The 25649-nt window shown below is 47.8% G+C and overlaps 1 protein-coding gene across 1 annotated transcript in view; it reads left to right on the forward strand.

The window, feature by feature from the left end:
• The window catches only part of LOC119974515 (NT-3 growth factor receptor-like), a 917203-nt gene that overhangs the window by 216141 nt on the left and 675413 nt on the right, over positions 1-25649 (forward strand). The gene's annotated exons all lie outside the window — the stretch shown is intronic.

Genomic DNA, 25649 nt, shown 5'->3' on the forward strand with positions numbered 1-25649 from the left:
GTAATCTTACTGCCCCGTTGTGGGGGAGGGGGTGGGCTGTTCAGGACTCCCTTGGCTTCCTGGGAACGGCCATCAAATTCCACTCCTGCCTTTACCAAGCGCCATTTATGAATATGGAAAAGACCCAGTGTTCTCACTAGCTCACCTCCACACTGACCAGAGAGGAATGCCAAGTCAACCTCTTCTCCAGGACCATTGAAATGTGAAAGACTGAGGGGTGTGCCTACAATTCAGCTCACACCACTATACCTTGGACAAATGGTGGGTCAGTAATTTCACCCACATCAGGAAACCCTGCAAATGGGTGAATTGGTAACTCTACCCATCTCAAGGTACCTTGTGGGTCAAAACTCTACCCATAAATCAGCTGAGGTATCCTTTCACAGTGATTCCAGAATAGGCCATAGATGCTTGTACCCTAGGTTGGGTTTCCTTGTGGGAACCCAAATCAGGGGGGGGTGCTTTGGACCCATGAGCCTGCATTGAATGTAGCCCCCTGACGAGATTTTTCACTGCTGTCCAAGGTGGGAAGGTTATCCAGCCGTGACACATCGACAGTCCCAACATCAATTAAAGTGCATGGGAGTAGGGATTAATGGGTCCTTTTCAAATTGGCAGGCAGTAACCAGTGGGGTACCACAGGGATTGGTGCTGGGACCCCAGCTATTCACTATATTAATGATTTGGATGAGGAAACAAAATGTAACATCTCAAAGTTTGCAGATGATGCCAAATTAGGTGGGAGGGTGAATTGTGATGAGGATGCAGGGATCCTATAGCAAGATCTGGACAGGTTGGGCGAGTGGGCAAACCAATGGCAGATGCAGTATAATTTGGATAAGTGTGAGGTTATTCATTTTGGAAGCAAAAACAGGAAGGCAGGTTACTACCTGAATGGTTGTAAATTGGGAGAGGGGTATGTGCAGCGGGACCTGGGTGTCCTTGTGCACCATTCGCTGAAGGTAAGCATGCAGGTGCAGCAGGCAGTAAAGAAGGCTAATGGTATGTTGGCTTTCATTGCAAGAGGTTTTGAGTATAGAAGCAGGGATGTGTTGCTGCAATTGTACAGTGCCTTGGTGAGGCCACACTTGGAGTATTGTGTGCAGTTTTGGTCTCCTTATCTGAGGAGGGATGTTCTTTCTCTCGAAGGAGTGCAGCAAAGGTTTACCAGACTGCGTCCAGGGACGGCGGGACTGTTATATGAGTTTGGGATTGTTCTCGCTGGAGTTCAGAAGAATGAGGGGGGATCTCATAGAGACTTATAAAATTCTAACAGGACAAGACAGGGTTGATGCAGGGAAGATGTTACCAATGATAGGTGTGTCCAGAACCAGGGGTCACAGCCTGAGATTCAGGGTGAACCATTTCGGACAGAGATAAGGAGACACTTCTTCACCCAAAGAGTGGTGAGCCTATGGAATTCATTACCACAGGAAGTTGATGCTAAAACTTTAAATATATTCAAGAGGCGGCTGGATATAGCACTTTGGGAAAATGGGATCAAAAGCTATGGGGAGAAAACAGGATTAGGCTATTGAGTTGGATGATCAGCCATGATCGTTATGAATGGCGGAGCAGGCTCGTAGGGCCAAAAGGCTTCCTCCTGCTTCTATCTTCTATATCTATGTATCTGAGCTGGGAGCTGCCAACCCGTGTAGGTAGGAGAGAGAGGGCTCCTCCTTTAACCTGGCCATTGCTGTGGATTCCCCCATATCGGAGAGTCTGCAGCCACCCATAAATGGTGGCAATGGGATGTTTGAAAAGCTCATTGGAGTGCTGCTCCCCCTCCCCCACTCACCACAACGTCATCGGCTTGACACCTCCTCCCATTGGCTGAGTTTCAGCTACCGCAGGTACCCGGCCTGCCAATGGCAAAAGTGCTCGCCACTAACAGATGGGCTGCCGTCCCGCCCCTGACCTGAGCTTTTCGAGAATCACGCAGCAGAGATCTGGGGACTCGTCATGCATGAAGCCTTGCAAAGCAAACCCTGCCAGGGTTTCTGGTGCACTCCTGGGGTGGGGCTGCAGGAGTGGTGGCCCATTGTTCAAAGGCACTCAGTGCCTAATCGAGGGACTCGGCATCCCCCCCCCCCCCCCCCCCCCCCCAAGAACCCTTGTGCTAAAACCCCTCCTCTGTGAACCCTGCCCCATAACCTCCTTCCTGCTTCACTCACTTTTGGCCTGGGTCCCTCAGTGATCCTGGGCCACCTGAATCACAACATGTTAGTATGAAAATACAGCAAGTAATTAGGAAGGCAAATGGAATGTTGGACTTTATTAGATAGTGGAGTATAAAAGTAGAGAAATCTTGCGACAGCTGTATGAGACATTGGTGATACTGCAGCGAAAGACTGTGTGCAGCTTTGGTCACCTCACTTGACGAGGAATGTACTTCATGTTTGGAAGCAGTTCAGAGAAGGTCCATCAGGCTGATTCCTGTGATGGAGGGCCTGTTTTATGAGGAAACGTTGAGCAGGTTGGGCCTGTGTTAATTAGAGTTTAGGAGAATGGGAGACATAGAACATAGAACATAGAACGATACAGCGCAGTACAGGCCCTTCGGCCCTCGATGTTGCACCGACATGGAAAAAAAAACTAAAGGCCATCTAACCTACACTATGCCCTTAGACGATCTTCTGAAACACGTGAGACTGTAAGGGGGCTTTGGCAAGGTAGATGCTGACAGGGTGTTTCCTTCATAGGAAGATCTAGAACAGGGGCGGTTTGGGGAGGGGGTGGGGGGTAGTGCGGAGCATCGTTTAAAAATAAGAAGCCAGATTCTCCATTTCAGAAGTGCTGACACCGGGACTGAATCACATGAGTTCTACAGCCCCGAAAGCGGCGCTGGTCCCAGAGCGATTCAGGATATCCTAGCGGGCTAGCACAGGCGCCACGTGGAACTCGTGCAATTCCAACGAACGTTGTTGTGTGATTCGCCGGGATCAGGATCAGCACTGGAGAGCCTGACAAGCAGAAGCTGCATATAAGCACTCCATTCCACCCCCCCCCCCACCCCCACGCCCTTGTCCCAGCCTGTTGATGGGTCGGCTGGGGCCAGAGGGTACCTAAGGGGGTGGCCTGGGGAGGCATCCAGGCAGCTCATGGCATTAAGTTCACAGTGGGCAGTCAGTGGCATGTGCAGCCGCATGGCTGCCATGCAGATTGCGGAAATGGTGGACCCTGCCAGTTCACCCCAACATCACGGCCCACCTCCTGGCCTCCCCCCGCTACTACCCCGAGCCTTGGCAGAAACACCCCAGCCAGCAGCAAAACTTTTAGCACACTATGGTGAGGTTGGACGCTCTCCTTACCCCTCTCACTCCCTCAGCAGCCACGCCACCTGTTTCCCAATTTTCTTTAAAATTGAGAGTGCTCAATTCTCTTTTTTTATCCAATTAAGGGGCAATTTAGCGTGGCCAATTCACCTAACCTGCGCATCTTTGAGTTGCGGGGGTGAAACCCACGCAAAAACGGGGAGAATGTGTAAGCTCCACACGGACAGTGACCCGGGATCAGGATCAAACCCGGGTACTCAGCGGCGTGAGGCTGCAGTGCTAATCACGTGCCACCTTGCCACCCTGTTTCCAAATTTTAAATACCACAAGTGAACCTCGCCAACAATAATCCCTCCTGGTGGAAACACAGAACCACAGGGGACCCAAAATTTGCCGGTTGGGCCCATTAATGAAATGCCAACGGCGTTTTCTGTACAACACATGCACATGCACAGAGGATAGCAAATGTGGTCCCTTTGTTCAAGAAGGGGAGTACAGATAACCCCGGTAACTATAGGCCGGTGAGCCTCACGTCTGTTGTGGGTAAAGTCTTGGAGAGGATTATAAGAGATACGATTTATAATCATCTAGATAGGAATAATATGATTAGGGATAGTCAGCATGGTTTTGTGAAGGGTAGGTCATGTCTCACAAACCTTATCGAGTTCTTTGAGAAGGTGACTGAACAGGTAGACGAGGGTAGAGCAGTTGATGTGGTGTATATGGATTTCAGTAAAGCATTTGATAAGGTTCCCCATGGTCGGCTGTTGCAGAAAATACGGAGGCTGGGGATTGAGGGTGATTTAGAGATGTGGATCAGAAATTGGCTAGTTGAAAGAAGACAGAGGGTGGTGGTTGATGGCAAATGTTCAGAATGGAGTTCAGTTACGAGTGGCGTACCACAAGGATCTGTTCTGGGGCCGTTGCTGTTTGTCATTTTTATAAATGACCTAGAGGAGGGCACAGAAGGTTGGGTGAGTAAATTTGCAGACGACACTAAAGTCGGTGGAGTTGTAGACAATGTGGAAGGATATTGCAGGTTACAGAGGGACATAGATAAGCTGCAGAGCTGGGCTGAGAGGTGGCAAATGGAGTTTAATGTAGAGAAGTGTGAGGTGATTCAGTTTGGAAAGAATAACAGGAATGCGGAATATTTGGCTAATGGTAAAATTCTTGGTAGTATGGATGAGCAGAGGGATCTCGGTGTCCATGCACATAGATCCCTGAAAGTTGCCACCCAGGTTGATAGGGTTATGAAGAAGGCCTATGGTGTGTTGGCCTTTATTGGTAGAGGGATTGAGTTCCGAAGGTCATGTTGCAGCTGTACAAAACTCTGGTACGGCCGCATTTGGAGTATTGCGTACAGTTCTGGTCGCCTCATTATAGGAAGGACGTGGAAGCTTTGGAACGTGTGCAGAGGAGATTTACCAGGATGTTGCCTGGTATGGAGGGAAAATCTTATGAGGAAAGGCTGATGGACTTGAGGTTGTTTTCGTTAGAGAGAAGAAGGTTAAGAGGTGACTTAATACAAGCATACAAAATGATCAGAGGGTTAGATAGGGTGGACAGTGAGAGCCTTCTCCCGCGGATGGAGGTGGCTAGCACGAGGGGACATAGCCTTAAATTGAGGGGTAATAGATATAGGACAGAGGTCAGAGGTAGGTTTTTTACGCAAAGAGTGGTGAGGCCGTGGAATGCCCTACCTGCAACAGTAGTGAACTCGCTAACATTGAGGCCATTTAAAAGTTTATTGGATCAGCATATGGATGATAATGGCATAGTGTAGGTTAGATGGCCTTTAGTTTTTGACTTCCCATGTCGGTGCAACATCGTGGGCCGAAGGGCCTGTACTGCGCTGTATCGTTCTATGTTCTATGTTCTATGTTCTATTCACGCCGCTGTCGAGGCACCAGAGCATGACATTCCATTGGGCGCCAGGCATCGGCCTCGATTTTCGGCTGACGCACAATTCTCCACCCTATCCCATTTCCCAATGCCGGCATCACTGGATGGAGAATTCAGCCCAAGGAGCTTCCCATTCGATACAAGATGAGGAGAAATTTCTTCTCTTCAAGAGGCGCCGGTCTTTGGAATTCAATTCCTCAGGGAGCAGTGGCCTGGTTCATTGAATGTATGCAGTGAGACAAATTGTTGATCGTCAAAGGAGTCAAGGGTTATGTGGGACAGGCAGGAAAGTGGAGTTGAGGCCACATTTAGACCAATCATGATCTTATTGAATGGCGGACAATGCTCGGTGGCAGATAAGGACGGCAGATTTCCTCCCCTCAAGGGCATTAGTGAACCAGATAGGTTTTTACAACAATTGATGATAGTCTTTTGTCACAGCTGAGGCCAGCTTTATAATTCCAGATTTATTAATTGAATTTAGATTCCACCAGCTCCTAGAGCATTAGCCTGGGGCTCTGGATTACTCTTCCTGTGACATTAACATGACACCAGCATCTCCCCACAAACAAATTTCAGGCTGGCTTTGCACTTTGAATGGCATTGCATTAATTCACCTTCTTTGTTAGTTATTCACGAGACACAATGTGCAGTCCCTTCGGACTGCTGTGTTTTTCTGTTATGTCTCCATGTGAAAGAGTACCTGGCTCTTTCTCTCTTTCTCTCTCTGTGTATTTTATTGGCTTTGTGATTGGAGCTGCTGTTCTCCTTTTGCTTTAGTGCAACAGGCATCCATATGGTTTCCACTTACGCAATTCATTCATGCCTGTCTGTGACTGCCACCCACCATTTGCATGTTTGCTGTCAGTGTGCTGTTACCTCATGCATCACCAATCGGGACGTTCGCAGGAACGGTGCTCTTGTGCCAATAGCAAGTATACATCAGCTGCCGCGCGATCTGAATCACAGACTGAAAAGCTCCCTATCCTGTCTGATCTTCCTATGCTGGTGAAGACAAACTTCCATCATTGTGGTGACTGAGTGGACATCTATACTTCCAGCACCGCTTCACGGAGAGAGGAAGGCTCTGGTGGTGGAAGCCAAAACCGGTTAAATGACAGGAAGACAGGGCAGCATGTGGAGCAGTGGTTAGCACTGGGACTGCAGCGCTGAGGACGCGGGTTCGAATCCCAGCCCTGGATCACTGCCTGTGTGGAGTTTGCACTTTCTCCCCATGTCTGCGTGGGTATCACCCCCCCCCCCCCACCCCCAACCCAAAGATGTGCAGGTTAGGTGGATTGGCCATGCTAAATTGCCCCTTAGTTGGAAAAACAATAATTGGATACTAAGAAAAAAAAAAGAAAAAAACAGGAAGAAGCAGCTTGTTGCTATGATCAGATTCCGTGGGAGCACGAGCTTAGATGTTTCGAACAGCCGCCTTCCTCTATACTTTGCGACCTCTGAGTTGTGTATCACAAATGACACAAGACAATGGAACAATGCATCAGGACCCCTCTTAACACAACAGACAGTACTGTCCAAGTTCAGAGGAAAAAGTCAAAATACTTAACAATTTCTCCCGAACCGATTCAATGTGACTTTCATCGCCACAAAGCAGACCCAGCACTAGCCTGTGAAAAATTCACCCATTTACTTAATCCTTATTCTAGTTCAAGATAGCTCATCATGGTGATTTTGTGCAAAACACATTAACTTGGAGCAAAGCCCCTGCCTGTTCTTGTTTAGAGTAACTTTGTCAGGCATCAAATCGAAAGTGACAAGAAACTATCTTTGCTGCACTCATTCTGTGCACCCCTTTCTATTTTCTATGATACTGATATCATGTTAGTTTGCGATGCAGAAGAGTCATTGTGCTCCTAACAAATGTGTTTCTGTATGCAGTGTCGTTTCACTCATTCAATAAGATGCATATTGATGAGGGCCCATAACAATATATCAGTTTGGCTCATCCGCCCAAATTATGCACTGAAGTAAAACCAGGAAGTGCAAGGAAAACCCAGCAAAATTGGCAGGATATGTGGTGGGAGGAACAGAGTTAATGGGGTGGACTCTCCATTGGCCGACGGCGCGATCGACATTCCTGATCGGACAGAGAGTGGAACGACCCCTGAACAATGGGTTTGGTGCCCGCCGCCGAACCCGTTGCGATGCTCCGACCTTCCACCTCTGGCCTCAATGCCCATGTGGGAGGCCATTTGAATTTGGTTGACAGGCTTGAAGCCCGATTCACCACCACCTCCCACATACCGCATCCCGCTCCCTCCCCACCTCACACACCCGTTATGCACCAACGCCCACACTGGGAAATCCTCTGGACGGGCTTTAGTGCATGTTTTCCCAAGCATGGCCCTGACATAGGTGGGTCAAGGGGGTTAATACTGATATCATGTTAGTTTGCCTGAGGTGCCCCCCCAAAGTCCATGGGAATCCCCCCCCCCTTGATCCCACAATACAAATCCTGGTTCCCCGTATTCCCCCCCCCAACCATGGCCACAGGGGACCCCCCTCCCCACAACATACATGCATGAGGGTAACCCAACCTTCCCATCAGACCCCCCCATCAGACCTCACTATCAGACCAGACCACCCCATCAGACTTCCCCATTAGACCCCCATTAACGACCCCATCAGTCATCCCCATCAGTCACTTCCATCAGTCACCCCCATCAGTGATCCTACCAGAGACCCCCATCAGTCACCTCTCTCTGAAAGCTGCAGAGCAGTCCAGGCAGCACAGTGAAAGATCATTGACTTGTGACTTACCCTTCCCCAACATCTGCTCCTTCAGACAAAATTGTTTAAATCAACAGCTGCTACAAGTGTCAGAGGCTTCCATGGAAGCCACGTACCATACTGGCCTCCCTGAACAGGCGCCGGAATGTGGCAATGGGGGGCTTTTCACAGTAACCTCATTGAAGCCTACTTGTGACAAAAAAGTGATTATTATTATTATGTACACTTGAAAGGGCTTCAAATCCCAGCCTTTGAAATGCAAAATGCCTATTGAATTTCACACAGTAATACATTGCACTAGCCAGTGATTGACAGTTTCATTACTCCAGAGACAGGTTCTTAATGGATTGTTTATCTATCTTTCCCTTCATGATTGAATGCATTGCCATTACCCTGCTTTGATGCTGACTACAATGTGTATCAACAGTCTTGCTTTGGCTGACAGCTCCTAACCACAACAAAAGAAGCTAAGTGCTTTCTACTGTGAATAAGAGGAAGTGAAACCACTTAGCTCCTTCGATTAGTGCCTTGGTCTAACTGGGTGTTATGCTATTGTTTAACCTTACCTCTGCGATTTAACAACTTGCACACTTCCATATCTCCTAAGCTTCAAAATGCTTGAGCACAAAATTCAAATGATCGAGCATCTCTAAATTTAATCACTCCACCATTGCAGGCCAAACATCAGAGCCAAGGCGCTAAGCTCGGGAATTCCCTCCCGGGGCCTTTCTATCTCTCGTTCCTCCTTTAAGAGTCTCCAACCTTTTTATCCAAGCCTATCTTGTTTAAGGGGGGGATAGACAGATTTCTGGTCTCACAGGGATTCAAGAGAGATGTGAAGAGGGGGCAGGAAAGTGGGCTCAAATGCAAGCTCAGCCATGATCATATTGAATGGCGAAACAGACTCAACAGGCCATATGAAATGAAATGAAAATGAAAATGAAAATCGCTTATTGTCATGAGTAGGCTTCAATGAAGTTACTGTGAAAAGTCCCTAGTCGCCACATTCCGGCGCCTGTTCGGGGAGGCTGGTACGGGAATTGAACCGTGCTGCTGGCCTGCCTCGGTCTGCTTTAAAAGCCAGCGATTTAGCCCAGCGTGCTAAACCAGCCCCGGCCCCATATGAACCACCCCCTCTTTTAGTTCCCGTGGTTCAGGGTCAAACTGTGCTTTGTTATGGGCCAGGGTTTAGAGAACCCCAATGTGTATCATGGAGTTAACCGCCACAACTTTTAATAGATTGTGGTATGGGGAGTACACAGCCTACTCTACAGGTGTGGTACAGCAGAAATGGAAATGTTTTTTTTAAAGGAAAACAATGTTTATTCTATTAACTCAAGTTTTAAAACAAACAGTGAACATCTTAGCAACCATTCATTCAAATACAATCCCCAAAGAATACAACACTAAATAATCCTTAATAAATTCCCAAACAACATGCATAAGCTTGCAGAGATTCACACACATGAAATGAAATGAAAATCGCTTATTGTCACGAGTAGGCTTCAATGAAGTTACTGTGAAAAGCCCCTAGTCGCCACATTCCGGCGCCTGTCTGGGGAGGCTGGTACGGGAATCGAACCGCGCTGCTGGCCTGCTTGGTCTGCTTTAAAAGCCAGCGATTTAGCTGAGTGAGCTAAACCAGCGCCTGCTGTGATTTCAGCTTCTCCAAAACTAAAATGAAACCAAACCCACCCTGTAGCAAAGAGCCTCAAGGGAAAGTAAAAAGCAGACAGACAGCCCAGCTCCACCCACTCTCTGACATCCCTGCAGTAATAAACACCCATTTCTTAAAGGTACACCCAGGCTGCATGTCATAACAGGTCACTGTTAGTGTAGAGTCTGCACGTCCTCTACGTGTCTGCGTGGGTTTCCTCCGGGTGCTCCGGTTTCCTCCCACAAGTCCCGAAAGACGTGCTATTAGGTCATTTGGACATCCAGAATTCTCCCTCTGTGTATCTTAACAGGCACCGGAATGTGGCGACTCGGGTTTTTCACAGTAACTTCATTGCGGCGTTAATGTAAGCTTACTTGTGACAATAAAGATTATTATTAATATATTATTATTACTCAATCAAACATGTTTTTTCATCTACAATATCTAAATTACTGACAAACAAAAGTATTCAATCAACATTTTCAAAGTACAGCTTTTCTTTAAAAAGAAATGCTGCCGTGCATTACCTCACAGGTGGTGCTGGAGATTAAAATTTAACTCCTGGAGACTCCTGGCAATCCTGGTGAATTGGAAACCCTAAGTGGCAGCCTTTTGCAAGGCTAGGTGCCTGTGCATTATGCAACTCGGTTGATTATAAAATAATGTGAGGTGCTATGGTGGTGGAAGAATGTGACTATGACACGCTTCACAACCTTGCATTGCACTTTGTTGTAACCCACATGGGACCCCTGGGACGGACCGATTAGACACCCGTGAGTCTTGTGGATTATGAGCTTCCCCGCTGGGCCCCCTTTCCAATGGGAGAGGAAACCAGAGTATATATGCCCCCCTGAGTGTGAGCCGGCATGTTAGTCCCATCCGAGATCCGTGTACATATCGTACTTCTGTAAATAAAATGTTTCATTCCCAATGCTTCCCGTGTGGCTGCTTCTGTCAGCTCAATACTGGCGATGAGGATTAAGTGTAGCTGCAGATGATGCTGTTTTCACTGTATCCGGACACCTCTCCATGGACCTCTGGAGGATGGTTCACCTGCCGTTACGATGCTGCACTTGGGAAGCTATACGCATTCAATGCAAATATAGAAGATTGGTCCCAATATGTCGAGCGGATGTGCTATTTTTTTGGGGAAAAAACGCCATTGTTGGGGATGAGCAACAGACTGTGATCCACTTGTTGGCCTGTGGGGCGCCCACTTTTAGTGTTATTAAGAGCCTGACATACCCTGCCACCCAGGGTTCAAAGTCGTTCGCAGATCTGACAGTGCTAGTGGCAGATTATTACACCCCCAAGCCATCGGTTATCGTCCAACACTACCTCTTCAATATGGCTGAGAGGACTCCTGGGGAGTCCATAACGGAATTTGTAACGTGTCGCGGGAAGTTTGCAGTATTCTGCGAATATGCCGCCGCTCTCTCCGAAATGTTGTGGGATAGATTGGTCTGTTACGCAAATATCACTTCGGCCCAACGAACGTTGCTCAGCGAGCCACAGCTGGACCTCAAACAGGCCTGTGGAAATTGTCTTGTCGTGACAAAGCACAGAGCAGAGTGTACAGAAATTGTAAGGGATGGAAATCCTCAATTTAGGGTGTGTCCCACACAGGTGGGCGACACGGTAGCACAGTGGTTATCACTGTTGCTTCACAGGTCCAGGGTCCCAGGTTTGATTCCCGGCTTGGGTCACTGTCTGTGTGGAGTCTGCACGTTCTCCCCGTGCCTGCGTGGGTTTCCTCCGGGCGCACTGGTTTCCTCCCACAAGTCCAAAAAGACGTGCTGTTAGGTAATTTGGGCATTCTGAATTCTCCCTCAGGAAACCCAAACAGGCGCCGGAATGTGGTGACTAGAGGCCTTTCACAGTAACTTCATTAGTGTTAATGTAAGCCTACTTATGACAATAAAAGATTGAAAAAAAAAAATTAACCCCGGTCTATGCCTGGGGCAGCAGCCCGCTGGGGTCTGCGTTGGTGGCATAGGACCCTGACGACCAGGTGGGACCTCTGCCCTGATCTGGACACAGGATGTTTTGGACGTACAGTCATAGGTGCCGCAGGGAGCGGTGATTGCAGGAAGGTTTGTCCACCAGTCCCTCCGCTAAGACTGGACGCCCATTCCTGTCTTGTACCTTTTTTGTGGAAGAGCCCACTGATGATTGTTTGCAGTTGATCTGTGTTGCGCCGCCCAAGGTCACCCCCACTAGGGTCATGGTTCTGGTCAATGGTCACTCGTTGCTAATGGAGTTCAACACAGGTGCCGGCATCTCAGTTGTCGGAAGGCACACTTTTGAGGGGCACAGGGTGGGAATGCAGCTCCTGTTTTGAGGGACACCGAGGCTCGGTTGGCCACATACACCAGCGGAACGTCTCATGGGACGTCGGTTTTTCGAACCCTCCTCAGCCTGATGTTGCCCAATATCAGTGGGAAGATACACTGCAGAGAAGGGAAGCTGGGGCCTTGCCTGGTAAAACATGCCCACCTTGACGATTCATGCAAGGTGACGCGGGCCACGTGTGCAACTTCAGAGATGGTGCCAAGTGGGTTCCTGGCACTGTCATACAGCAGACCAGGCCTGTGTCATACCAGATTCTTATGCAAGGCCGGGAATCGAAGAGGCACCTTTTCTTTTGGAGGAATCCACACAGCTCCAGGCCACCCCGGTGCCAGCGCCTCCACAGGCGCCATCCCATGGGGGACGGGACGCTGAGCTGCAGGATTTCGAGAATTCTGACTCTGCGAGGGAGGTTCTGACACCGGACGTTTCTGATGTGGAGTCTCTTGGACGACCAGCCGCCGATGGTGGTGTCACCGTGATGTTCGACAAGGAAGCGTCGGTCGCCAGCTTGCCTTACGTTGCCGGCTCTGCTCCGCCGACGGCCAAGAGGCAGCCATGGGCTAGGAGGTGCAGACCTCCTCATCCTCCTCCTTTGTTGGACGAGTTTTCAGATTTCCATAGGGAGAAATGCTGTAACCCACATGGGACCCATGGGGCTGGGCTGATTGGGTTTCCGCGAGTCTCGTAGCATATGAGCTTCCCCGCTGAGGAGCTGATCCCCCTTATCAGCAGGAGTGGAAGTCAGAGTATATAAACCCAGCCCGAGTGTGAGCTGGCAAGGTTGGCCCATCCGGGACCCGTGTACATATTCTTTTCGTATCTATGTAAATAAAACCTTTCATTCCCAACGCTTCCCGTGTGGCTGCTTCTGTGAATTCAATAGTGGGCTTATGCCTTGAGCTATGGGTACATATGAGATGCAAAGAATGAGCTGTGAGGTTTTGTGAGGCCTTGTCACGGGTGAGGAGAATGTCAACAAATTGCTCCTGGCAGGTAGCGATCTCCAGACCATTAGGTACATGATACTCGACCAGACGCTGTTTCTATTTCAGGCCCCTTGGAGTGTGTTGTCTTTATTTCTGCCTGTTCCAAGGGAAGGAAATGTGGCATCCTTACGCGGACAAATGAGCTGAACTCAAGAGATGAGTTGAGAATGGCTGCCCTGGACGTCAAGGCCCCATTTGATCGATTGTGGCATCAAGGAGCCTGAGCAAAACTGGAGCTAATGGAAATCAGGGGGGAAAACTCTCCACCGGTTGGAGTCAACCCCAGCCCAGTGCAAAGGAAGATTGTTGTGGTGCTGGGAGGTCAATCATCTCCATTTCAGGACATTACCGCAGGAGTTTCTCAGCGTAATCGCCTATGCCCAACCATCTTCAGCTGCTTCATCTGACCTCCATCATGAGGTCAGAAGTGGGGATATAAGTTGATGATTACACAACATTCAGCACCATTCATGACTCCCCAGATACTGAAAGAGACCATTCTCATATGCCATATGACCTGGACAACATTCACGTTTGAGCTGATAAGTCAAAAGTACCATTTGTGCCACACAAGTGCCATATAATGGCGATCTCTAACAAAAGAGAATTGAACCATCTCCCCATGACATTCAGTGGCGTTACCATCACTGAATCCCCCTCCATCAGCATCCTGGGGTTTACTATTGGCCAAAAACTGAATTGGACCAGCGATGACAATACTCTGGCTACACAAACAGATTAGCGTTTGGGAATTCTGTAGTGAGCAACACACCTCCTAACTCTCCAAATGCTGTCCACCATCTGCAAAGCTCAAGTCAGGACTCTGATGGAATATTATCCACTTGCCTGAATGAGCACCGCTTCAACAACACTCAAGAAACCTGGCATCATCCAGGACGAAGGAGGTGCATTGATTGGGACATCATCCATCTCCTTAAACGTTTATTTCCTCCACCACCAACACACAGTTCCAGCCATGTGTACCGTCTACAAGATGCACTGCAGCAACTCACCAAGGCTCCTTCGACAGCACCTTCCAAACTCCCGATCTCTACCGCCTAGAAGTATGAAGGTAGCAGACGATTGGGAACACCACCATTAAATTGTCCTCCAAGCTATATAGCATCCTGACTTGGAGCTATATTGCTGGGTCAAAATCCCAGAACTCCCTCCCGAACTGCATTGTGGTTATACTGACACCTCATGGATTGCAGCAATTCAAGAAGGCAGTTCACTACCAACTTCTTCAGGGCAATTAATGATTGGCACAAATGCTGTCACAGCCAGAGATGCCCCCATTCTGCAAAATTCTTTGAAAAATTACGCAAATCTGATCATGACTGTCATTGTAGGTCATGTAGTTTGTCCATCAGATTGTAATTGGGCTCAGGGTGCTCTTCAGCATTGAAAGATGTACTCGACCAGTCAGTCACCCAAAGGCCAAAACGGGCCCCAACCTGTTTAACACCTGTTGATGCAAGCAAAACATACTTTATACTGCAACCAAGGACGGGGCTTAACATTACTTTATTGACTCTAAGCTGTCCATATTCATCTGTGTACAACCTGCCACTTTCTCTCAAATACCCATGTCAGCGTCCTGAATGAAGGTCAGGACATTATTGCTGTGTTTTCATGTTAAATTTGAGATTAGACACTCAGTTAACAGGAACTGCTGGTATCTTACCTTCGCTTCCCCTCTCCCTCGGGCCTTGGGGATGCTTCTTGTCAATTTGACACATTTGAAAAGGCTTGAGGGAGAAGGGACTTGGGGCCTGAAAATTGAAAAATAACAATTGGCCAAAGTGCAGTGAATGTGCAGCAGAAACAAAAGTAGCGTCCACAAGGATAACTAACGTTCAAACGCCACTTGCCATTTTTGCAACGTTATGCAAAGAATTGAGCAGTCGATCTGCAGGAAAACGTAACTCCAAAAAATCGGAAAGAAAGAACTGCTGCGAACACATAACAACACATGAAAGATAAAAAGCTGCACAGCGTCTTTGGGCGATGTTCGTTCATCGACCCTTATTAAGAGCGTAGGCATTGCTTGTTGCTAAGCTCCTTTATTTAAAGTGTGCCAATTACTTTTGTGAGTTGGGTCAGGGCTGCCAACTAGGAACAGGGTAGGGTTGCCAATGAAGATAGGGTTAGGGTGCCAGCAAAGATCATAGCGAGACAGGCTGAAGTAGGGGTTTCCTACCCTACAGTAGGAACTACAGTACATTACCCTCGAGGTTCCAGGAATCAAAGATTAATGTTCCAAACAATGCTGCATGTAACCTGAGAGAAACATTATCACAGGCATTAAAATAAATTGTCTTATTTTTCCATTTTCTTTAAAAACACTTAGCGGGCAGCACGGTAGCATGGTGGCTAGCATAAATGCTTCACAGCTCCAGGGTCCCAGGTTTGATTCCCGGCTGGGTCACTGTCTGTGCGGAGTCTGCACGTCCTCCCCGTGTGTGCGTGAGTTTCCTCCGGGTGCTCCGGTTTCCTCCCACAGTCCAAAGATGTGCGGGTTAGGTGGATTGGCCATGCTAAATTGCCCGTAGTGTCCTAAAAAGTAAGGTTAAGGGGGGGGGTTGTTGGGTTACGGGTATAGGGTGGATACGTGGGTTTGAGTAGGGTGATCATTGCTCGGCGGGCCTGTTCTGTGCTGTACTGTTCTATGTTCTATGTTTGATCCCAGCTTTGGGTCACTGTCCATGTGGAGTTTGCACAGTCTCCCCGTGTTTACGTGGGTTTCCTCCCCACAACCCAATATGTGCAGGATAGCTAGGTCGATTGGCCATGTTAAAATTGCCCCATAATTGGAAAAAATGAATTGGGTACTCTAAATTTTTTTTTTTTTTAAATAAAATAATCGATAAAAACACTTATTTATTAGCGCCCAAATTGTTGCGAATGGGAAGGAAGGGCTTTTTGACTGGGTGAGGCAGTTGGAGGTGGGACGTTCTGAAGGTATGATTCTCCAGACCCCTGACAGTGTGTTTCTCAGGGCCGCACTGTTCACTGCCAGAGGGATTCTGTCTTCCTGCCGCTTGTCAATGGGATTTTCCACTGAAGCCAGTCCCAAGTCGCCAGGAGGCGGTGCGCTGTTGGCAGGAAAAGTGAATCACAACGGCTGGAGAATTCTGGTCAATATGTCCGCCCAGAATTGATGACCCGAGGCTGGAGGAACCAGTAAAACCCGGGCTAGAGTTCAGAGACCGACCACCCTCCCAAAATCTATAATTGTTTGCTGGCACTTTTTGGAAGGTTGCCATACGAGCAATGAACAAAACGTTTGTAGATGTTCGATGATTTCTGCGGCAAAACTGAATTTGCAAAATAAATAAAAAGATATCACTCTGTTTGTTTTTGTTTTATAAATTTAGAGTACCCAATTCATTTTATCCCCAATTTAGCGTGGCCAATCTACCTAACCTACACATCTTGGGGATGTGGGGGTGAAGCTCACGCAGACATGAGTAGAACGTGGGAACTCCACACGGATAGTGACCCGGGGCCGGGATCAAACCCGGGTCCTTGGCGCCATGAGGCAGCAGTGCTAACCACTGTGCCACCCAAAACATATCACTCTGTACTGGAGGCAGGCATGCAGAATTGTGAAAATAAAGTGCATTTTACAAGAGGACTGCATCGTAGATGAAGAGCGCCCAATGCTAATGATGTAGCAAAAATAGTGCAGGCACTAATGGAGGACTTTATTGTGCAATATTTCAGCAAGATCTCTTTGGAGCATAATATATTAAATTCCAGAGGGAAGTATAAAACTATACTTATTGCGGTAGTATTAGAAACATACAAATATACAGCAGACATCCTGTATATGTATATGACCAGCAGAGGGCAGCAGAGCAGAGCTACTGATCAGCTGTTCTGGGGAAATTTGCATACGTGCAGTGCGGTCAGCCTAAGTTGAAGGTGAACCTGCGAAGAAGACCCAAGGAGTTTGAGTAAAGGCAAGCAACCAGCAGAGGGCAGCAGAGCAGAGCTACTGATCAGCTGTTCTGGGGAAATTTGCATACGTGCAGTGCGGTCAGCCTAAGTTGAAGGTGGTTTGTGGAGGGGCTGTTGGCAAGTGACAGTTAAACCCGAAACACTTCGTCAGTGTTTCCCACCCTACCTCCTCCTCTAACCAACCCCCCCACCCCACGGTGGTTGGGAAGCGGGAGCAGGGGCCTGTCGTGAAGGTGAGTGAGTGCCTTTAAATTTGCTTACCTTTCAGCGGGATCAGGGTTTGAGGTAATATCAGGTAAGCTCTTCCTTTCTTTTTCTTTTTCTTGTTTTTTTTTTAATCTAGAGGGGATGTCAGGGAAGGCAGTACAATGCTCCTCCTGCAGAATGTTTGAGGTGAGGGACGCCGTCAGTGTCCCTGCTGATTTCATCTGTGGGAAGTGCACCCAACTCCAGCTCCTCAAAAACCGTGTTAGGGACCTGGAGCTTGAGCTGGATGAACTTCGGATCATTCGGGAGGCAGAGGGGGTCATAGATAGGAGCTTCAGGGAAATAGTTACACCAAAGACTGGAGATAGATGGGTAACTGTAAGAGGGACTGGGAAGAAGCAGTCAGCGCAGGGACCCCCTGCGGTCGTTCCCCTGAGTAACAAGTATACCGTTTTGGATACTTGTGGGGGGGACGACTTACCAGGGGTAAGCCATGGGGTACGGGCCTCTGGCACGGAGTCTGTCCCTGTTGCTCAGAAGGGAAGGGGGGAAAGGAGTAGAACATTAGTAATTGGGGACTCAATAGTCAGGGGCACAGATAGGAGATTTTGTGGGAGCGAGAGAGACTCACGTTTGGTATGTTGCCTCCCAGGTGCAAGGGTACGTGATGTCTCGGATCGTGTTTTCCGGATCCTTAAGGGGGAGGGGGAGCAGCCCCAAGTCGTAGTCCACATTGGCACTAACGACATAGGTAGGAAAGGGGACAAGGATGTCAGGCAGGCCTTTAGGGAGCTAGGATGGAAGCTCAGAGCGAGAACAAACAGAGTTATTATCTCTGGGTTGTTGCCCGTGCCACGTGATAGTGAGATGAGGAATAGGGAGAGAGAGCAATTAAACACGTGGCTACAGGGATGGTGCAGGCGGGAGGGATTCAGATTTCTGGATAACTGGGGCTCTTTCTGGGGAAGGTGGGACCTCTATAGACAGGATGGTCTACATCTGAACCTGAGGGGCACCAATATCCTGGGGGGGAGATTTGTTAGTACTCTTTGGGGGGGTTTAAACTAATTCAGCAGGGGCATGGGAACCTGGATTGTAGTTTTGGGGTGCGAGAGATTGAGAGTAGAGAGGTCAGGAGCACAGTTTTGACTTTGCAGGAGGGCGGCAGTGTTCAGGTCTGTGGTTTGAAGTGTGTCTATTTCAATGCCAGGAGTATACGAAATAAGGTAGGGGAACTGGCAGCATGGGTTGGTACCTGGGACTTCGATGTTGTGGCCATTTCAGAGACATGGATAGAGCAGGGACAGGAATGGTTGTTGCAGGTTCCGGGGTTTAGGTGCTTTAGTAAGGTCAGAGAAGGGGGCAAAAGAGGGGGAGGTGTGGCGCTGCTAGTCAAGGACAGTATTACGGTGGTAGAAAGGATGCAAGATGGGGACTCTTCTTCCGAGGTAGTATGGGCTGAGGTTAGAAACAGGAAAGGAGAGGTCACCCTGTTGGGAGTTTTCTATAGGCCACCTAATAGTTCTAGAGATGTAGAGGAAAGGATGGCGAAGATGATTCTGGAAAAGAGCGAAAGTAACAGGGTAGTTGTTATGGGAGACTTTAACTTTCCTAATATTGACTGGAAAAGATATAGTTCGAGTACATTGGATGGGTCGTTCTTTGTACAATGTGTGCAGGAGGGTTTTCTGACACAATATGTTGACAGGCCAACAAGAGGTGAGGCCACTTTGGATTTGGTTTTGGGTAATGAACCAGGCCAGGTGTTAGATCTGGAGGTAGGTGAACACTTTGGAGACAGTGACCACAATTCGGTGACCTTTACGTTAGTGATGGAAAGGGATAAGTATACCCCGCAGAGCAAGAGTTATAGCTGGGGGAAGGGCAATTATGATGCCATTAGACATGACTTAGGATGTGTTGGTTGGAGAAGTAGGCTGCAAGGGTTGGGCACACTGGATATGTGGAACTTGTTCAAGGAACAGCTATTGCATGTTCTTGATAAGTACGTACCAGTCAGGCAGGGAGGAAGGGGTCGAGCGAGGGAACCATGGTTTACCAAAGAAGTGGAATCTCTTGTTAAGAGGAAGAAGGAGGCCTATGTGAAGATGAGGCGTGAAGTTTCAGTTGGGGCGCTTGATAGTTACAAGGAAGCGAGGAAGGATCTAAAGAGAGAGCTGAGACGAGCAAGGAGGGGACATGAGAAGTCTTTGGCAGGTAGGATCAAGGAAAACCCAAAAGCTTTCTATAGGTATGTCAGGAATAAAAGAATGACTAGGGTAAGAGTAGGGCCAGTCAAGGACAGTGGTGGGAAGTTGTGTGTGGAGGCTGAGGAGATAAGCGAGATACTAAATGAATACTTTTCGTCAGTATTCACTCAAGAAAAAGATAATATTGAGGAGGAGAATGCTGAGACCCAGGCTATTAGAATAGAGGGCATTGAGGTGCGTAGGGAAGAAGTGTTGGCAATTCTGGACAAGGTGAAAATAGATAAGTCCCCGGGGCCGGATGGGATTTATCCTAGGATTCTCTGGGAAGCCAGGGAAGAGATTGCTGAGCCTTTGGCTTTGATTTTTAGGTCATCATTGGCTACAGGAATAGTGCCAGAGGACTGGAGGATAGCAAATGTGGTCCCTTTGTTCAAGAAGGGGAGTAGAGATAACCCCGGTAACTATAGGCCGGTGAGCCTCACGTCTGTGGTGGGTAAAGTCTTGGAGAGGATTATAAAAGATACGATTTATAATCATCTAGATAGGAATAATATGATTAGGGATAGTCAGCATGGTTTTGTGAAGGGTAGGTCATGCCTCACAAACCTTATCGAGTTCTTTGAGAAGGTGACTGAACAGGTAGACGAGGGTAGAGCAGTTGATGTGGTGTATATGGATTTCAGTAAAGCGTTTGATAAGGTTCCCCATGGTCGGCTATTGCAGAAAATACGGAGGCTGGGGATTGAGGGTGATTTAGAGATGTGGATCAGAAATTGGCTAGTTGAAAGAAGACAGAGAGTGGTAGTTGATGGGAAATGTTCAGAATGGAGTTCAGTTACGAGTGGTGTACCACAAGGATCTGTTCTGGGGCCGTTGCTGTTTGTCATTTTTATAAATGACCTAGAGGAGGGCGCAGAAGGATGGGTGAGTAAATTTGCAGACGACACTAAAGTCGGTGGAGTTGTAGACAGTGCGGAAGGATGTTGCAGGTTACAGAGGGACATAGATAAGCTGCAGAGCTGGGCTGAGAGGTGGCAAATGGAGTTTAATGTGGAGAAGTGTGAGGTGATTCACTTTGGAAAGAATAACAGGAATGCGGAATATTTGGCTAATGGTAAAATTCTTGGTAGTGTGGATGAGCAGAGGGATCTCGGTGTCCATGTACATAGATCCCTGAAAGTTGCCACCCAGGTTGATAGGGTTGTGAAGAAGGCCTATGGTGTGTTGGCCTTTATTGGTAGAGGGATTGAGTTCCGGAGCCATGAGGTCATGATGCAGCTGTACCAAACTCTGGTACGGCCGCATTTGGAGTATTGCGTACAGTTCTGGTCGCCTCATTATAGGAAGGACGTGGAAGCTTTGGAACGGGTGCAGAGGAGATTTACCAGGATGTTGCCTGGTATGGAGGGAAAATCTTATGAGGAAAGGCTGATGGACTTGAGGTTGTTTTCGTTAGAGAGAAGAAGGTTAAGAGGTGACTTAATAGAGGCATACAAAATGATCAGAGGGTTAGATAGGGTGGACAGCGAGAGCCTTCTCCCGCGGATGGAGGTGGCTAGCACGAGGGGACATAGCCTTAAATTGAGGGGTAATAGATATAGGACAGAGGTCAGAGGTGGGTTTTTTACGCAAAGAGTGGTGAGGCCGTGGAATGCCCTACCTGCAACAGTAGTGAACTCGCCAACATTGAGGGCATTTAAAAATTTATTGGATAAGCATATGGATGATAAGGGCATAGTGTAGGTTAGATGGCCTTTAGTTTTTTTTTCTCCATGTCGGTGCAACATCGAGGGCCGAAGGGCCTGTACTGCGCTGTATCGTTCTATGTTCTATGTTCTATCCAGCATTGAAAGGGTCAAATTGCCTTAATTCAGATTGTATTGACTGCTGATTTACTTTGAATTTACTAATGAGGCCTTGGGGATAACGCATCTTTGTTGAAGGACACTGGGATTAATTTATCCCCTTTGTATTGTATGCTTGTCTATATGGGAAAATAATTGCTTTTACCATCTTGTGGCTTTGAGAAATATTTCAAAAAGGAAAAATGCCTCTGTATTAAATGGAGCTGTGACGCGAAAGAGTTGAAGTGTCCTTCCTAAGCTGCCTCTAAGATGCTACGGGTGAAAATTAAACAATGGGCACAATAAACAGGCAATAACATCATGGTTAAACTCCGTGAGCTTCAGGTTTTGCCCACCTGAATTGTGGGACGCGCTGTTTGCAAAGCTCTGCTTAACAAACATATTGAACCGATTTGGAAGATTAAGGTGCAGTAATAGTGTTGTTCCTGGGAAAAAGCTGGAGGTCAGCTGACCTGCGAGCATTAGTCCTAACATTGTTCCTGTCCTTGTCTTGAAGTGGATTCACACCCTCGGCAGACCTCCTTGAAACTCTGGGTGGAAACTGGGGGGGACTGCTCCGGTCTCAGCTACTGGCTGGAGAATCAGTGAGAGGCCCGCGTTGCTTCTTTTAGGGAAGGCCCTTACATCCTATCCACTCTACCACTTGACAGGCCCAATGGTGGGCCTTCCTCTGGAATCAAGGACTCCAGGGCAGAAGTCCACCCCCCCCCCCCCTCCACCACCGTGCTGAGAGCTTGTGACCAATCAGAGGGTTTCACAGCTCCATTGAATGGCAGTGGCACTGCAGAGGTGGTGGTTGTTGGTATGACTTTTATCCAAGGCCAAAAGGATCATCGTTGGATCTCAGGCAAAAGGTGAGTGAGGGCAGGACGGGTGTCATGGGATGGGGTTTGAGGTGGATGGTGGTCATGGGGGAGGGGAGTCGGCAGCAAGGGCTGGTGGATGGCTCTCGATGTGCCCCTTCAAACAAGAGAACACACGTTTGCTTGTTGTGCTCACTCCATGGCCAGCCCCCTGCCCACCACTGTGTTATTACTAACAGGATGAGACAAAGCACTTGAAGGCTATGAGAAAGAGTATGGGGAGAGTGGGACTGCTAGGTAGACTATCAACATGCAAGTTTTTCATTCAGTTAGGTTCCTCCACCCCTACTGTCACCACCCCCCGTCCTTGCACACCCACCCAACCCAAACAACCGCCCCCTCGCCGGCCTGATCAAAGTATTGCATTTTTACTTCCGAAGAGCTGGTCAGCCTGTCACCGAGTTTGTTAAGACGCATAAGTAGCAAAGCCAATGGCCTATATGTTGCTCCTGCTGTTATAAGATTGTCAATTCTCTTCAGGATTGTCTTAACATCTCCAGACATTAAAAAGCAAACTCCTGGACACCAGGGAAAAAACCATAGGTACATTAAAAAACACGGGGGATTTGGATTGGATCGGATTGGATTTGTGTATTGTCACGTGTACCGTGGTACAGTGAAAAGTATTTTTCTGCCAGCAGCTCAAACAGATTATTTACTACATGAAAAGAAAATAGTACGATTATAAGAGATGTAAAAAGAGGATTTGCCTGGGAGAGCTCGCAGGGAGTCGTATTACATTTCCTTGAAGACTTTATTCTTTTTGTAGAAATTGGGTTTTAAAAAAAAGCTGTTTGAGTCAGTGTGTCATCAGAGGTGAGAAAATGAAACCTTCACTAATATGTCCAAACTGACTTGATAACCTTGCAACATCAACTGTGTGATATGCTGGGGTGAGAAAATGCTACGGTCTTACTTGGGTGACAACTTTAACCAATCCTTGCTAACTCAATTGGACATAAGAGATGTGATTTTACTGGAACAAAATCTATGTGCGGTTTGGGCGTGTTTATCAAGGTGTTTCTTGGTGGCTGCAGCACCGTTTTGAATCCCCCCAACCTCAGGGAGTCCCCCAGGAAAACTCCCCTCACTCCACCTGCTAAGCCCCCACCTCCGCGCCCACTCCCGGGCCTGATCTCTGGCATGCCAATCTGGCACCTGGCCATCCTGACGCTGTCGCCCTGACTGTGCCCCTGCCAGCCTCACAGTGCCCCCTGTGCCAGAGTGGCACTCAGGATGCCAGGCTGGCTGTGCCAAGATGCCCAGGTGCCAGGTGCGTGCCAGAGTGTTACCCTGCCCTATCCCCAACCATTCAGGTGTCCCTAATGGCCTGGGAGACCCCCCCCCCCTCAGGTGCCATTGTGACTGGTCCACGTTTCTGGAAACCGGTACTGCATGCCACCCTTGCGAGGTCTCCCAGGCCTAATGGCCTATTTAAATGTGCTGATCTGGATCACACCCCAGTGAGGTCCGTTACAACTCGCGAGGGATTTCAAGCGTCGCAAATCTCACGGGAGGCCTCTCGCGAGATTCAACAGCCTCATCCCGCCACCAAGCCGGGCGCGACGAGGTAGTTACGTCGCGCCCAAGGTTGCATTTTCCGGATTTCTGCACGGCAAACTAAACATCGAGGCGAAAGCAAAATATCGTGAGGCGTTGGAGACCTGAAGTAAAATCGGGGAATGGAAGAAACAGTGAGCAGGTCTGGCAGCCTCTGTGGTGAGAGGGAAAAGCAACAGTTTCTGGTCTGTGAGCTACTGAAATATCAGCGCGCCCATAAAATGAATCAGCGTAATGAAACCCAATTCTTATTCACTCTTACTTTAATTGATTATGTGATCTGGTTGGGCGAGTTCTTTAATCAACTCAAGTATCCATAAACCTTACAGCAACATGCAGGGAAGTTTCACACCAAATCTCTCCCCCCCCCCCCCCAACCACCACCACCCTGTTTGTTATTAAATTATCGATTAAATTGTGAGGTGTGGAATTTTACTGCAGTTGTACATTGTTTGAACCCATGGCTGGTCAGGGTTGAGTGTTTCGCCAGTTGTCGAATACAATATTTGAGTACTTGGCCCCCACAATCAGATTCCTCCATGCCATATATGATAGTTGCAGATTTCAGCGACAGACAGCCCAACCTGTGCCTGATTGTCGAGGCAATTGCAAGTGAGGGATCATTTGAAGAATCAGACTTGAATTAAATGTTCCTTTCCCTGCACTGCTGACAACAATCAATTGATTTAGGCTGTACATGGTATGGATTTAACGTTGCGCATTAAAACCTAGTTGTCAACTAATTAATCAACTAGTTAAGATAAATTCCATACTTTGAAAGGATAATTGACAAAATAACCAGTGTTGTCATTTCAACCGGAGCCCAGTACCGTTAATGTATTCAGAATACACATTTGGAGTCTTTCACATGCCTGTGAAGAGATGGAATAGGTTGATTGCAGGGCTACACTATCTATCAGATGCCAATTGATTCCTGATAAAGATATCATTTGTTTGCCAAGAGGTTTTGTGCTGTCAAGTAGCATTGTGGCTGCACTTCTTTTGATAGTGTTGGTGAGAGTCTTCAGCCAGATCAATCTGATATTTGGCTCTTTGTTTTCTACATCGAATTTTGATCAATAAATCAGGCAAGTTAGGCCATTAGTTATAAGTCTAATTTGCTAACTTATAAAAACTGGCATAAATGGAGGGAAATCATGATTCTCATTGATTTTACTGGTCTCTGATGTATTAACATCTTTCTATTTTCAGTGACAGTAAAGGGGCAGTGTCGCAAAAGTCCCAGGATTTTAGGAGGTAGATAACATTCACAACTTACACCACAACGACTTCCTCTTGCGCGGTTCAATGGTCCCAACGCCATACTTGGTGCAAGACCTCGGGAAATTCTGGGCTGTTGAGCTGAATTTTCCTTGAAGCCTCATCAAGGAATATTTTCGCATGAAACATGTTCTTAAATTTTCCCCCAATGAAATGCCGTGTCAAGTCTGTGAGGCGATCAACATCTTCAAGGCGACAGCAGCTCTCCGTCGCAACTCCCTCAGCTATCAGAAGATATTTAATTGCTGCTGGCTTCTCATTCCCCTGTTGAAACCCAACACTCAATTCGGACTCCAGTGTGTGCAAATCAGATTTTTTTCACCAAACTGACAGTGATCCCAGTCTTTCACCCAAGTGCCCCACTGGACAATGCGAATTGAATAAATGATGGAAACAGATCAGTGAAGCTGTGCAGTGAGAGCTAGCGGACCGGCCTACAAAGGGAACATTCAGTAAGGTTTATCGTTTTAATCAAAAGTCGATGGCAAGTCAGAATTTGTCAAGCTTCCTGTCAGTAAATGAGGTTGTAGATTTGTTGGAAGTTTAGACTATCAGTCTCTTACACCATCTTCCTTGGCAAACAAAATACTGCAGGGTGATGCTATCTCTGGAAAATTAGCTCCACTGATTGTACGCCAGGACTCACCTATATGGCAACGGTGTAATTGTGAAGGTTCAATACAGTTGTGCAATGCACAGAGAAGAGATTGAGCTTGGGAATTGTCCCAGGAAATAATGGACCGGGATTGGACCCTTTCTAATCTCTTT

The sequence above is a fragment of the Scyliorhinus canicula genome, chromosome 12, assembly GCF_902713615.1.
Source record: "Scyliorhinus canicula chromosome 12, sScyCan1.1, whole genome shotgun sequence".
NCBI lineage: Eukaryota > Metazoa > Chordata > Chondrichthyes > Carcharhiniformes > Scyliorhinidae > Scyliorhinus > Scyliorhinus canicula.